Source organism: Panthera uncia, chromosome E1, assembly GCF_023721935.1.
Source record: "Panthera uncia isolate 11264 chromosome E1, Puncia_PCG_1.0, whole genome shotgun sequence".
NCBI lineage: Eukaryota > Metazoa > Chordata > Mammalia > Carnivora > Felidae > Panthera > Panthera uncia.
Window position 1 is genome coordinate 12,817,338 of NC_064814.1, and position 15,037 is coordinate 12,832,374.

Here is a 15,037-nt window from a genome sequence, read left to right on the forward strand (position 1 = left end):
ACACATTTCTCCTCGGAACCTTGTGACTCTCCGATTATGGGTAAATTAGGAATCACGATCTATATTTTACGAATGAAAGCGAGGCTCCAATAGATGAAGCAGGCTGTTCCGAATGACAGAGCGAAGAAAGGGCAGAACCAGGAGGCGCCCTCGGGCATCCGGCTGTCCAGTCTGGAGCAGCCTGACACACAGGAAGGAGCACGGACTTTGGGGTCAGACCAATGCGAGTTCAAACCCTGGGCCCACCACTTCCCAGCTGCGCGCCCTGAGAGAAATCACCTCACCTCTCTGAGCTTCTGTTTCCTCAGCTGGGATGACAGTCCTAGCTGACATTCACCCAGTGATCTCAGCGCCTCACACATATTCCCCCCAAGGGATCCCCACAAAAGCCCTCTCCTCAGAATGCCCGCCCCACCCACAGCTGAGAATTTAAATGAATCGGTTCTGCGAAGCAGAGCCCCAAGTAGGTGATAGATCAACACAGCTCCCTTCCTAACGTAGCCCCTCCTCCTTAACTCGAGGATTCCCAAAGGAGACTGTGGACAGGGAGGAGCACTGAGGAAATTCTACTGAAACAGCCTTGCGAGTTCCCTCGAGGGAGGCTGGAGGCTCGGGGCTGTGGGGGTTCTAGAAGGAATTCACAGGAGGCTGGGAGGAAGCCCTGGCCTGTCAGCTTCCCTAGGAGAACCTTCCCTGGGGGGCTGGCCCAGCGGCTGTAACCCGACTCCGGCTCCTCTGGCCTCCCTCGGCAGCTGGCCCAGGGAACCGGCCCAGGGAGGCCCAGCCTCGGCCCTCACCCCTGGAAGAGGTGGGCCGAGGGGTCAGGGGGGCAACGGGAGGGGGGCGGCAGGGGTGAGGAGCGCTGTGCTGGGCCTGGCACCCCCCTGAACCCCGGCGCCCTCGCAGCTGCCCACGTCTGTCAGCCACCCTGCGGGGTGCGGCCTGGGGGCCCCCCCTGCTGGCCTCTACATCTTCCTGACAGGCCCCTCTTCTGAGGCCAGGAAAAAACAACAGTCCCTCCCCCGACGGCAGCCCATTTGTTAGATGAAGGCCGGGCACCAGCACCTTTAACCTCCTCAAAGTCAGCATTTCCCCCTCAAGGCCCCCGCAGGCCCCCGGGACAGAGATGGATGGAAACGACCGTTTGTGGAAAAAAGCCCCGTGGTTCCGCGGCCAAGCGGCCAAGGGGAGCAGGCTTTTCAGGAAGGGAGGGGACCCCGCTTCTGGCTGTTGTTGGGGTGGCAGGAGGAGGAAGAGGAAAAGCGTGCGTCAGGACGATGGTCGGCCGGGCCACACCTGAACCATCCCAAGGAACTTTTGGAATTTCCCCCATTGTGCGAGAAGACAGGCAGGCGTGTCCTTGGCGCCACAGACCTGCTTCCGCAAGCTCGAGCTTGGCCACCCCACCCCCCTGGGCCTGGAGCTTCGGGGGGTGTCCGCGGGAGAGCCTGGGGCTCAAGGTGCGGCCTGGCCTTTCATCAGCTGTGTGGCCTCAGGCAAGTCACATGGCTCTCCCGAGCCTCAGTGGTCTCACTGGCAAAGGGAAGATGACAGTTCCAGCCTCCTGTGGCTGCTGTGAGGAGAAACGACCTGATGTCCGTGACAAGAGTTGGCGCACATTAACCGGTGATACACGTGAGGATCCTTATGCCTTCCCTTTCCTTATTCCGCTGGAACACTGGGCAGGTCACATCTCCATGGAGGATGATGACGGCCCAGCCCAGCCCCTCAATCCCTTCTTCTACAACAGAGGGTCACAATCATGGCCTCGGGAACCGGGAGAGCATGGGTTCAAATCCCGGGTCCGTCATGAATGAACGGAATGGCTTTGAGGAACTCACTTTGTTACTTGAGCCTCAGTTTCCTCGTCTGTCAAGTGGGGACAAACTTTTTCCCTTCTTCATTAGGTTGCTGAGAGACATGTTGGAGGTGACCTAGGAAAGCTCTCACCGTTGCCTGCGATACAGTTTTTAGTGGTAGAATCTGGATGATCGTGATGCAAATACGTGTAACTGTTGTCTCCAGGACAACTCCAGAAGGCCCTGTGAAATATCTGTATGCCACCCAGAGGGAAAAGATGACGCCCTTAGCATTCACTCACACAGTAGAGCATGCGAATCGGACAAGACACCCGTTCCTGAGCAAGACCTTGAGGGATGGGACAGGAGACACACATGTTTTGAATAGGGTGGAGATCGTTCTGAATAAGGATGTTTACGTCTGGGCCTGTCCTTACGTTCCAGAAAACACCGAGTTTAATAGAGATAGTCACCTCAGCGGAAAATGTTCTCTCGTGTGCATCTCTTTTCAACCTTTGGTGCTGGCTGTCACGTGCCTGCTACCTAGATTGTGGGTGGCTGACTAGAAACCACAATAGTACACACAGTGGCCTGCGTCCGAGCCCCGGCTTTTGGAGGTCATGTGACTTCAGTTCCCTCACCTGAAAAGCGGAAGCTCACTCAATAGATGAGGTACAGACATTCAGGAGGGGCTCTATAAACAGACCCCTTTATGGGTTTCTGTGTCCCAAGGAGTTAGGGGCATGCTGATTTGCAAAGGTGCAGGATGGTGTCGCCCACCCCCCCCCCCGCCCCGCCCCGCAGGGATGGGACAGAAGACCTCGTGTCACCGAGGACTGGAGGCAGCTTTATGAAAATAACAAAAGGGAAAACACAGAGTCTATTATTTTCCCCAATAAAAGGAGTTTGAAGTGGCAGTCGAGCCTGGGATGACCATTCCTCAAAGTCATCAGGCACCCCAGCATGGTCACTCTTTTTTTTTTTTAATTTATTTTTTTTGGAGGGGAGGGGCAGAGAGAGAGGGAAACACAGAATCTGAAGTAGGCTCCAGGCTCTGAGCTGTCAGCACAGCGCCTGACATGGGGCTCGATCGAACTCATGAACCTGGTCATGAGTTGAGATCATGACCTGAGCCGAGGTCGGGCACTCAGCCGGCCAAGCCACCCAGGCACTCCTCACGGTCACTTTTTCTGACCCAGACGGTCCCCTCATCCAGCTGGCAGTTCATGCTCAACTGTCACGTTGGCCTTCCAAGTGGCAGGAAGGAGGAAAGACAGAGGAGAGTTTCTTCATCTCTCTGCCCCATTCAAGGAGGCTTTCTGGAAGTCCTGGTTAACCACTGCTCTTCAGCCTCATTGGCCAGCACTAGTCACCCGGCCACCTGGAGCTGCGGGGGACACAAGCTCCCATAACCCTGCCTCTTCTTCCCTATCAGAAGCTGTCCTTCCTCAGAAAAAGGGTGTTGGGGCGCCCGAGTGGCTCAGTCGGTTAGGTGTCCGACTTCAGCTCAGGTCATGATCTCACGGGTCCGTGAGTTCAAGCCCCGCATCGGGCTCTGTGCTAATATCTCAGAGCCTGGAGCCTGCTTTGGATTGTGTCTCCCTCTCTCTCAGCCCTTCCTCCACTCACTCTGTCTCTGTCTCTGTCTCTCTCTCTCTCAAAAATAAATAAACATTAAAAACAAAGTTTTAAAAGGAAAAGGCGTTAAGGTAGAACAGTTACATAAAATACAGGGCGCCCAGTTAAGTATGTTCCCTGCAACCCTGGGGACATCCTTAGGCTAAAAATTAGTTGTTGCTTATCTGAAATTCAAATTTAACTGGGCGTCCTTCCCGTGCCCCTTCTCCACCCCACCCAAATCTGGCAATCCTCCTCTAAGGCCAGACCCATCTTTGGGCTGGAGAAGGCTCTGGCCGCACCTTCTGAGCCAAGATATTTGCTCTTTGACAGAGGGCCCTGGAAGGAGCTCTACAGGGAGCATTGCAGGGGGAGGCGAGGCAGTCGGGTAGGTCTGCCTTTGACTGTGGCCATCTAGTTGCTGGAGGAGCCCAGGGCCCCCTGGGAAGGGTCTCCCTTGGAGGCCTTTTGAGTGAGACAAAGCAGAAGGGAGGAGGAAGGGCATCCAGGTGGAGGGAGTGAGGACGAAGGTGAGCGCCCCTGGGCAGGAAGTGCTGAAAGAGAGAAGGAGGGAGGCCTCCGCGCCCGGGAGACTCCAGAGCGGCCGAGCTTCCCGGGACGCACTTTTCCAGCCCTTGCTTGCGAAGGCAGCAGTGCTGTTATTCGGGGGGAAACCAGCTAACCAGATAGGACAGCAAACTGGGGATTTATGTGGTGTGGGAACAGCTCGGGTTTCCCTCACTGTTTATCCAGCAGTATTTTTTAAAACAGAAATCAGCGCGCGGGTAACCACAGCTGTGAGTTACTGGCTCTGGCTGCGAGGGCTGTGTGCGTGGGGAGGGGGGGGGGTCCTCTCCGCAGCGCTTTGCTCTGCATGGGCTGGAAGTTGCTGAAGGAATGTGTCTCTCCCCGGCCAGGGTCCAGGTGGGAAGGTGGTTCTGGGTAGGTCCCTGATGGATTTCCCTTCCCTGGGATGAAGGCCAGCATCCCTGGGGCAGGTGGGACGGGTCAAGGCCCAAAGCCTTGCAGTTCACGCAGTCTCGGGGTCACGAACCCACTTGGGGCCAGGCAAGAAAACACAAGCCGGGGAAGCCAGCCGAGGGGGGAGGGGAGAGAAAGGGGTGCAGTAAGAAATAGAAGGGCCTCAACAGCTACTTGGCACTGACCATTTTGCCTTGCAAGAACGTTGCCCCGTGTTTACCATTTAAACAAAGAGCCATGACGCTAGGTTTGCACAGGCAATCTCTCCATTTTTAAATGTTGCGAATGAATTTAAAACACCACTGGTCAATTAAGACAGGCCTCTGGGCATGATGTGTTTCTGGAACTACTGATTCCCAATCTCCGGTCTTCCCCAAGTCTGCCGGCTCCCCATTCTACAGATGATAAAGCTGGGGTCCAGGAGGCCTAGTGGGTCCCCCAAAGGCTGCACAGGTTGCTGTTGGGAAAACCATGGAAACCTATCCAGGGATCTTTGCTCAAGCTCAAAAGTTTCGCTGCCAAGCCCTCAGTCTTACGGAGCAGTTTTCAAGTGCTTTCTGAACATCTCTCATGTGTCCGGACATGCCATTGACAAACGCACCCATGACCTACCTGATCCTGGCAATGACCCTGGGGGAGCGGGACTGGCATTAATTCCATTTTTCACAGGTACGGAAACCGAGTTACAGTTTTGGAAGGGTCGGATCCAGGGCCTCCAATTACAGATCTACGATTTTCCACCCCCAAACTTTGTCGTCCTTGGGGGATACAGCCCGAGACAGATAACAAACTCCTCCTACAAGGGACAGAAAATGGATGGGGTACTTGGGTAAACTGAATATTCTTCGTAACTTAAAGTTAATTGAAAATCCATAGGTTATCAATTTTCCAAGCAAGAGAATAGGAGGTATTTCAAAGAGCAATTATAGTAGGCACGGTTTAATCTTTCTTTGATGATTCTGACGGAATGTAATACCTCCGGGCATCATTATGAACACCAATAATTACTGCGTAGGCCTGGGAGACAAGCTCTCATCAATCCCCCCTGGCTGTTTGGGGCTGTTCGAGAAGACTGCAGTACAAGGGCCGAGAGCACATGTCTGCGTTCCACGCGGCTCCGCTCGCCCCGTCTTTGTTCCAGGGCCGTGTGGCGGCAACGACCTTCCCCTTCCTCTCCTGTGAAATGGGGCTAAGGCCCCATTCTGTACTCACTGGACAAGCTTCTACTTAACAAACGGCCTCAGATCTCACAGCATCAGGGCAGGAAGGAGCTTCAGATCAAAGTAGGTACTAGCTGTATCTTACCACGGAGGAGTCTGAGACCCAGAGAGGTTAGGGCCCTCGTCCAAGCTCACGCAGCCAGGGAGGGCTGCTAGAATCTGGGTTTTCTGCTTCTTAGACTTTCCTGAACACCACACTGAGGCCGAAGAGACTTAGGAGAACTGAAAGATTAACGTGGCGACAGCCGCACACAGAGACGCCAGGGAGCTCTCTGGCCACAGAGAAGCAAAGGTCAGAGCTCCCCAGTGTCGGGAGAGGAGCTGCTCGAGTCCGGAGAGGAGGCGAACCCACCATGAGGTTTATGGTTTCATGAATGTCAGAGCATTTTAAAATGTGGTAATTTCGAGTGCGCAGCCTCCCAGGGCCTTTCTTCTTTTAATTGAAGAAATAAACAATCTCCCCTAAGGCATGCTTGGCCGAGGAGAAAGGCAGGTGCAATGTTCACCAAGGAGAGCAGCAGCCTGCCAGGACTCTGTGTCACGGAGAAGTAAAATGTCCGAGGAAACAGAGAGCAAGCTAGCTCTGCCTGAGCCCCGGGAGAAGCGGGTCGCAAGGGGTACACCACACACATAAGCGTGTGAGCATACGTGCACCCCTCCTGCCTGAGCCCTGTGAGGCCCTACACAGAGCCCAGATATTTGGGCCACGGGTCACACAAAGTCAAACACAGAGAGGCTCACGGCACCAGCACCCACAGGTACGTCCGTGACAGATGCTCTCAGAGATGCTGCTACAGGTAACTTACCTTAATGGCAGTTCCCACGTCATCTGGGCGGGAATACCAAAGCTGGGGCAGGCACAGCCACACGTGCCCGATCAAGGGACTCCCAACCACATGCACGCACAGCTAGACGTGCTAGGAGGCGCCCCAGGACAGAAGTGTCCCCACATCCTTCTCTCTCTACGCAAGCGAACGTTTGCCTTCACCAGGCGCAGCGAGGTATCGTTTTATCAGTCCCAACGCTCAGATGGTGGGGCACAGAGATGAGCTCTGAAACTCTGCTGTGCATGGGCTCTCTGGTTTCTCACACCCGCAGCCACACCCACGCATGCACACACCCACGCATGTCCTCAGCCTCGGCTTAGCTGGGGCGCCCAACGTGCGGTTACATTTTCCAGGAGCAACACACAGTATGCCCCTCCCCTGGCCGCTTAACCCGCGTCGCAGCTCCCACCCTTGGTGTCCGCCGTCAATGTCCCAGTTCTTGGACCTTCAAAGCTTCTCACACCCTGGTCAAAGGGTCTTGCCTTACAGCCTCTGGGGGTGCTCTCACCTACACTGAGAGGATGACAGAAGAAAAACTCGTCCCAGGGTTTCAGGCTGGGACATTTTTGCACTAGAACAGAACAATGGGCCCCGGGGTGCCATCTGGTGGTCGGAAGCAGGATAGCAGCGCATTCTACAAAGACCTAGGGTCCACTCTTCCAGAGTGTCAGGACCTGCTTGACCCTAGAATGGTGAGGGAGGGATGGGAGGTGTCAAGCTTCTGTGACTCCTGTGGCCTCACAGCTGCATGAAGTCGTGGAAGGCGGGGAGAGAGCTGCAGGTTACTGAACCACTCTCCTCCAAGACAGCCCCAGACTTCCGTCTGCCCCAACTTCTATTTTCTGAATTTTAAATGGAAGACAAGTGAAAGCCAGTGGACTGGACTGGCTGTCCTCACGCCAGTCCTGTACTGTCCCCTGCCAGTGAGACTCAGTGGCACAGCTGGAAGGCAGATGTTATCAGTGCCTGCATTTGCCTTGTTCGCGCCCACGTAGGCCCAAGAAATCACCTGCAACAGTACCTACCGTAAGGGGGCGTCTCTAATACGGAAAAAGGAATTCCTGCCCCACTAAATTCAAGGACCGGGTTTGAGAATTAAACACAACGATGCATTTTTCTGTTGCAAAATGCTGCAATGTGACCAAAGGAGCTTGAGGGGTAATGTCTGCTTTCTTAGGTAGACCATGAAGGGTGGCCACATGTTCCTTCCCGTCAGATCTCGCGGTGACAGTGGCAAGGGCAGACCCTTGGACTGGAAGAAGTCCTGGTCTTCGCTGGGCACAGGGTTGGCTTGGCCAAGGAGCCCCCAGGCACTGAAGACAGTCTGATGCTTCAATCCTTGATTCCACAGCCACTGACTGGGAGCCTTCCTCATGGCAGGCATGCAACGAATGAGGCACGGTGTGGCCTCATGGGGTGTGGAGGTGGGGACGGGGAAAAGGGCAGACAGGGCCTGGGCCGTAAGGAGCTCCTGGAGGGCCGTCAGGGTGGGAGTGGCGTGATCAGATCTCCACGCTGGAAAAATCTAGTAGTATTGCCAAGAACGTTTCCAGGCTGGCAAGTTGATAATGACCATCATGCTGCTGAGGGCCAGCAGGGCCCAACTCAACTCAGAGTCTGAAAGGCTCAAACAGCTGCTTTCCCTGGACAGGGCTGGCCTGCGAAGGTCCAGGGAGGGTGGGGCTGGAGCAGGGAGGGGAAGGAGGGGTAGGACTCCGGAGGCCCAGAGGAGGGAGGAAAATAGGTGAGCTCTACCTAGGTGGTAGTGACGAGGGAACATAACGCAAGCTGAGAGCAAAGTACAAGCTGGTACACAACCCCCCTCCCCAGGTGGGATGCGTGTGCTATCCCTCGGACAATCCTGGCTCCCCAAGAACAAAGGAAAGAGGTTTAAGTGCTTGCTATGGTGACGCAGGAGACTAAGGCAAATGAAAAATTAAATTTTCTTACTGCTTATAGCCCACCGGCAAGTCCTTGAAACAGGCAGCGTGACCTCCCTCTAGGAGCTCAGCTGCCTCAATGATGACACTTTGCTGCGGGCAAAAGGGAATCTTGGCTTAACATCATCCTGACCCCCTAGGATCCTGTAATCTACTTTCACATGTAAAAACTCCTTTGGAGGGGCACCGGGTGGCTCTGTCGGTTGGACGTCTGACTTCGGGTCGGGTCATGATCTCGCCGTTCCTGAGTCACAGCCCCGAGTTGGGCTCCGTGCTGACGGCTCTGAGCCTGGAGCCTGTTTTGGATTCTGTGTTTCCCTCTCTCTGTCTGCCCCTCCCTCACTCATGCTCGGTCTCTCTCTCTCTCTCTCAAAAATAAACATTAAAAAAAATCCTTTGGAAACTTCCTTCATCTCAACTCTCCCAAGATATATGCTGGCAATCCTACTCCAAGCTTAGGACACTCTGATATACATCTGAAGGGTCTCATGACTGAGGTTTTACTAAACGGTAATAAATGGCATTTTCCTAACACAGCTAGCCCCTCAAGGTCCTGGAGACTTTGCTTCTAAAATTCCTTAGAGACTTATGCTCTTCCTAACCCCACCCAACCTGAGGGTAAACAGCCACGCCTCACAACCCCAGTGCAGCCCTTTCTGCCCTCAGATTCCTTTCCCCGTGCTTTAATAAAATCACCTTTTTTGCACCAAAGACATCTTCAAGGATTCTTTCTTGGCTGTCAGCTCCAAATCCCACCATCACCCCAAGACACCCATCAGTAGGGGTGTGTGTCAGGAGGGATGGGAAAGAACAAAGCAAGAATGCGCACGGGGGAGCCTAATCGGCAGTGGAAAACAGGAAAAAACCGGAAGGGAAGGTTCAGGGTCCCTGAGAACGAGAGTGCAGAATGGAGAATGTGGATAAGGAGTCAGAAGGGGCTGAGGTTGTAGGGGGCCGGGGGGGGGGCGGGGGGGAGTGTTTGTACAAGGCTCGCTGGGCGGTGGGCTAGGGGAGGCAGGGCTTGCAGGGGGCAGGGGAAGCGAGGCAGGAGGTCCGGTGGGGAATCAGGGAGAGAAATGGACTGAGGTGAGCTGTTGCAGGTGGGGGCACGGAAGACAGTGGGGCTGCAAGGGGCTCAGACAGAAGGCTCTGAAGGGGGCTGGGAGCACTCGCCCTCTCTTCCTGTTCCCTGGGGAAGCAACTATGGGGTTCGACAGGTCTCTAGGATTTGGCACTGGAATGCCCCTGGGTTGGCAGAAAGCTCCTTGAATTACTACTGCCAGGTTCTCTGGGTCTGGGGGTCTCGTATACAGTCAAGGGTGGGGGGAGCACCTGTATTTGGACCAGCCCAGCCCAGCCTGCCCTGAACAGAATCACTGAACAGGACCCTGAACTTGCAGAGCAATCAAATCCCGGGCAGAAGGAGGGGCTGGAGGGCAGAGTCAACTCTCCTCACCCCCCACGTGAAATGGAAGATTCTCAGCAGAGCAGCTCAGGCTGCTCTGGCCTCTGACATCTTGTTTTTCTTTTTCCACTGTCTCCCTCCTTTCTTTCTTTCTTTCTTTCTTTCTTTCTTTCTTTCTTTCCAGTTTATTTCTTTATTTTGAGATAGAGAAAGAGAGAGAGAGAATCCCAAGCAGGGACTCCGGGCTTGACCCAGTGACCTGAGAGATCCCAGCAACACCCTGGGAGCCCCTAACTCCCGTGAGCCTTGCTGACTGGGGCTGGAAGAGGAAGCCGAATGAGCTGCACAAATCCCAGAGGGCTGTTTAAAAGCCTTTTCTCCTCTGACAGAGACCTTCATCCTCGTGCTTCTGTGCTCTCACCTGGGAGGGGTCAGGCCACACGAAAGGTCAAGGTGAAAGGTCGTAACAGCCAAGCTGCCGCTGTTTCCCTGGGGTGAGCAAGATTCCCCAGGCAGCTCCCATGAAGCTGTGAGGCCCCTGGGCGGCCCCTGCAGAGGCTGTCCCAGGGTCTGCGGCGGGTGGGGGGGGGGGCGGCGGGCGCTTGGGGTGACCAGGGATCTGCATCTTTCTTCTGCCAAAGGAGGGCATTGTGGCGACTGCTTCGGGGTCCCAGGCCGCATCAAGTCCCTCTAGTTCCCCACTTCTGCCCACGCGGCTGGAAGAGGCCTGGGTCATCTGTCCCTGCACTGGAGAAGAGTTTGCACTGTCAGTCCCTCAGCTGCCCCCCGGGGAGGCTGGTGGAAGTCAGTGCCTGGGGGCCCCTCGCTGGCGTGTCCCAAGCATCCTGATTTTCCTCCAGTGGAGGCCAGATCTGAGCGACCTCACCCTCCGGCCCCATTTTGTTCTTCTTAGAACAAAGCCCTGTTTCCAGTAATAAGCTGTGATGGCTTAAGCAGTGGGGAGGACACAGAACACCCAGGCTGAGGAGACTCATGACAATTCCTCCTCAGGGAAGAGAGAAAACAGCTGGGACAAAAGACTGGCAGGGCTGGGGGAGCTGGAAGGGCTTATCACCTCTACTGACCACCAACCTCAACTCCCACGGACCCCGTGACTTGATATTCTTATTTTCCAAAGAAGCTGCATATACTTGCATTTAATTTCTTCACCCATATTGGTCACCTGGGACATTTCTTAGTTTTGGATCAGAGACGGCCGGGGGGGGGGGGGGGGGGGGGGGGGGGTGTCTGCAGGCTGGTCAGCCTTTTGGCACCCGGTTCCTCCCGGCAGACTTCTAGAGGGTAGAGGTGCCCCTTCCCTTGGGTTTTCTGAAACGGCAAAAGATGACCCCTCCTTTTCTCCACCCACACTGCCTTCAGGGACTCAGGGGTCTGGGGCACGCTAATCCTGCGATTTCGACAGAGGCACGGAGAAATCCTCGGCCTTTCCATCGCCAACCCGGACCAGAACCTGGGAGGCACCTCCGGTTTGCTGCAGCTGGCCTGAGTATGCCCAGGGGGTGCCTGCGGCGCTGTCCAGGGCACTTTCAGTTTCTGGATGCCAGAGAAACGCCCTGGCAGTGTTTGGCCCCCACCTGCCCGCCGACTCCGAGGGAGGAGCCGCGGGCCCCAGCGATCGGGGCTCTGGGCGCTGAAAATCAAGGCAAAGGGGCGGACTGCCCACAGCAACCCACCCCCTCATCGCCCTCTGTCGGCCGAGCCCGGAACTACAGCCCTGCCGTGCCTCGGTCTGTAGGCAAACGCCAGAAGCCCCTGTATCACGGAAGTGAGGATCCACGCGGATTCTTTCTCCATTTTAGCTGCATGACCTTGGGCAAGCGAATTGACCTCTCAGAGTCCTACCTGTGAAGTGGGAATAACAGTTTCACCTTTCAAGGGCAACGTGAGGATTACATAGAACACATGGAAAGCACAGTAGGTGATTTTTAACGGTAGCGATTACTGATAATGTCCATCTCACGTGTTGGCTGTGAAAGAGAGGAGGTTCCAGAAGCCTCCTTATAAAGGTAAAATAAGCAAATGTTGATATAAGGCAGCTGGTGTGTTACTGATACTTCCTGAGGGGGTGGGCCCTCTGGGGGCTGTAGGGAGCCGTCCTCTGTTTTATTAGGGACATTGGCCTGTTCTTGTTTTCTTCCTTTTATTTACTGCTTATTCTGGGGGTGGAGGGGGTGGGGAGGGTATGACTCCAACAGGGTCAGATACAAATGCAGCTCACCTCCCAGGGAGGGTTTGAAGACCAGCCCTCCCAGCTTTCAGGGAAGGGCAACTGTCTTTCGCTAATGATTTGGATTTGGCTTTTGCTGGGCCATCGACATACCGAGAAAGAAAAGTGAAGGAGCTTGTTCTGTAGAGGGCCGAGAGGATGTGGGGTGGGAACCCTGGGGGAGAATAAAGGGAGGATGAGTAAGCGAGGGGTTGCTGGTGAGCTGCTGGGCTTAGAGACAGTTGTGGGGAGGTGGTTCGTGAGGCCCCTTCCTGTGTCAGGAAGGGCTAGTGAGCTGATGGTGAGGAGAGCCAATGAGGACACTTTTGCCAGAGTCATCACCAGCCAATGCCCACAGCTGAGACCGTCCCACGGTCTGTGCCCAGGACCCTGCATTGGACTGTCCAGTCTGCACCCAGGATGGGAAGTTTGCTCTAGCTCCGCCCAGTACCCGGACCCCTGGAGCCCTAAAGCAGGCTGCAGGTCTGGAGAGGAGTTCCCACACTTGTACTTGGGACGAGGGCTCTGGGGAACACAGGGAACCCTCTTATACATGGCTCTTCCGGAGGGTCTTACTCAAGCACTGAGCCCCCTGGGAGGAAGTTCACCTTCATCTGAACTGCTCCAAAAGCAGTCCCACCGCAGGGGAGGGCTAGAGGGTGATGGGGGGAGGGGGCAGCTGGGTGAGGCTGAGAGAGTGAGGAGGGAGGAGAGGGGAGAAGAGAGGAGGGAGGTGGTGAGAGAGAGAGGGAGGGTGTTTATGTTAATCCTCAGAGAGCGTGGGGAGAGGCCAGGCCAATTTGCTCGCCTTCACCATTTGCCCAGCTCTGTTGGGGTGGGCAGATGGTCCCAAGTTGGGCCGCACGAGTGGGCTTCCTGCCCCTCCTGTGCGTTCCCGGGAGAACTGGCCTGGAGAGCCTTTCCTTCAGAGAAGAAAATGGCTGGCTTACGGGGAAAGACACTGCAGAGGGAAGGAATCTCAAGCCCGCTGCCCTGATGATTAACGTGATTTAGGAGATACACAGGTCACCCTCTCATGACTGAGAGCCATCCTGAAATGAAGGTTTGCAGCTATTTCTAGGCAGAATGTATGATGAGATAAAATAGCTCAACTCCTGACCATTAAGTCACGAAGGCCATGGCCATCGTAAATCTCAGTCGCTGCAGCCCTCTCTGTCCCGTGTGGAAGTGCAGCCCAGCCAGTGCCAGGTCCTTCCCGGGGGGACCCTTCTCCATCCTGGCGGCGCCTCTGAGGACCCGGCAGGCTTTCCGTGCCGAGGATTCGAAGGGCACTTGCGAGCCATCCTGCACATTGATTATTTTTTTTCTCTGGGTGATCTAGAAGTCTTCCTCATCTGTACCAGCTCCAATCCTCCACAACTCACATGAGACAAGCTGGCCTTGCCACTTCAGTTATCTGATCACTTTGGGTAGGTAAGCCTATCTTCCCAAATCTTAATTTCTTCGTATTGGAGCATGAGCAGAAAAAGCGCCCTGGCAAGGTTGTTTATGAGGATGGAACGAAATAAAAATCCTAGAGAGCATCCCGGTACAAAATGTGCCGTGTCCCCCCCCCCCTTTTTTTTTGCAAAGCCTGGCTCAAATTCTGTCCCCTCTTCCTGCGTGTCCTCCCTCTATTGTCTCCCTGGCCAATTCCTGCCTGTCCGCAAGGACCTCCTCCCCGGAGGGGGGTGGGGGAGGAGAAGGGGGAAGAGGTCTTCCTAATTCACCCAAGTACAGCTAATCTCCCGCTTCTTTCCGTGATGGCATTTAGGATCCTTTGATATGGTGGCTTCAAGATTCAGAGGCAAGGTGACGCTGAAGAATGGAAATGGCTGAGTTTGCTTTGTGTTTGAGGAGCTAAGAAAGGGAGATGGAGTTAGAGAAGTTAGGGGCAATTTCAGACTGAGAGATTTGGGATCAGGGGAAAATGGATTATTGGGATGGGGATATAGCTCCTCTTCCTGGTCCTGGCCAGGTGGGGGGAAGCTCCTGCCTGGGACCTCCTGGACACTAGGTCTGCAATTTCACCGATGGCCACGAGGTGTCAGTGGTGTCCCCAAGGCAGCTGCCCTGAGAGAGGAAGACGCCCAGGAAACAGAAATCATTGTTTAAAAAAAAAAAAATCAGTGGTGATCCAATCCCATATTAATGAGGTTAGACCTGCAGTTCTTGCCTCTACTGCGCTGCCACACCTTGTGACGACATTCACTGGCACCCCACTGGGAGTAGTAATAGTCCTATGTCATAGGGTCATTGGGAGGATTAAATGACTTAGTACAACGTTGTCTGGCACGTAGGGAGGCCTACAGGAGCATTAATTACTCTTAATGTTACCAGAAAAGGCCCCGATCTACCCACTTGTTCACTTGCATCAGATGCTAGGCTCAGAGTATTGTTAAGATCAGACATAAAGAGATGGGTGGGAAGGAGCTAGTCAAAATAGACCTCTCATCCAAGCAAACAGGGCTGGCTTCATGGGTGGGGACGTGTGCAGGCATATGAGGCCCGGTCTTAGAAGGGCCTCACACTTAGTTTAGTGCTCTGCTGTTGCCATCTTGATGTTGTTTTGTTTTGTTTTTAAGTTTATTTATCTATTTTTGAGAGGGACAGAGCAGGGGAGGGGCCGGAGAGAGGGAGAGAGAGAGAATCCCAAGCAGGCTCTGCACGGTCATCGAGGAGCCGAACTCACCAACCGTGAGACCACCACCGGAGCTGAAATCAAGAGTCAGATGCTTAACCGACCGAGCCACCCAGGTGCCCCACCATCTTGATATTCTCTATAACGAAGAAGGAGCCCTGCATTTTCATTTTGCGCTTGGGCCCGCAACCAATGCAGCCGTCCCTGCAAGCAGGTTCCCCTAGGTGCGGAAGGCCCCTTGCCTTCCTTCCCCTCTGCTCATGCCAGTTTCTTGCTGCCATCACCGGCAGGCCCCCACGTGCGAGATTTGCCCCGGCCTTTTCCCCCCACGCCAGTATTTTAACTAAAAAGTTCAAACATGTGGCAACGTTGAAAGAATT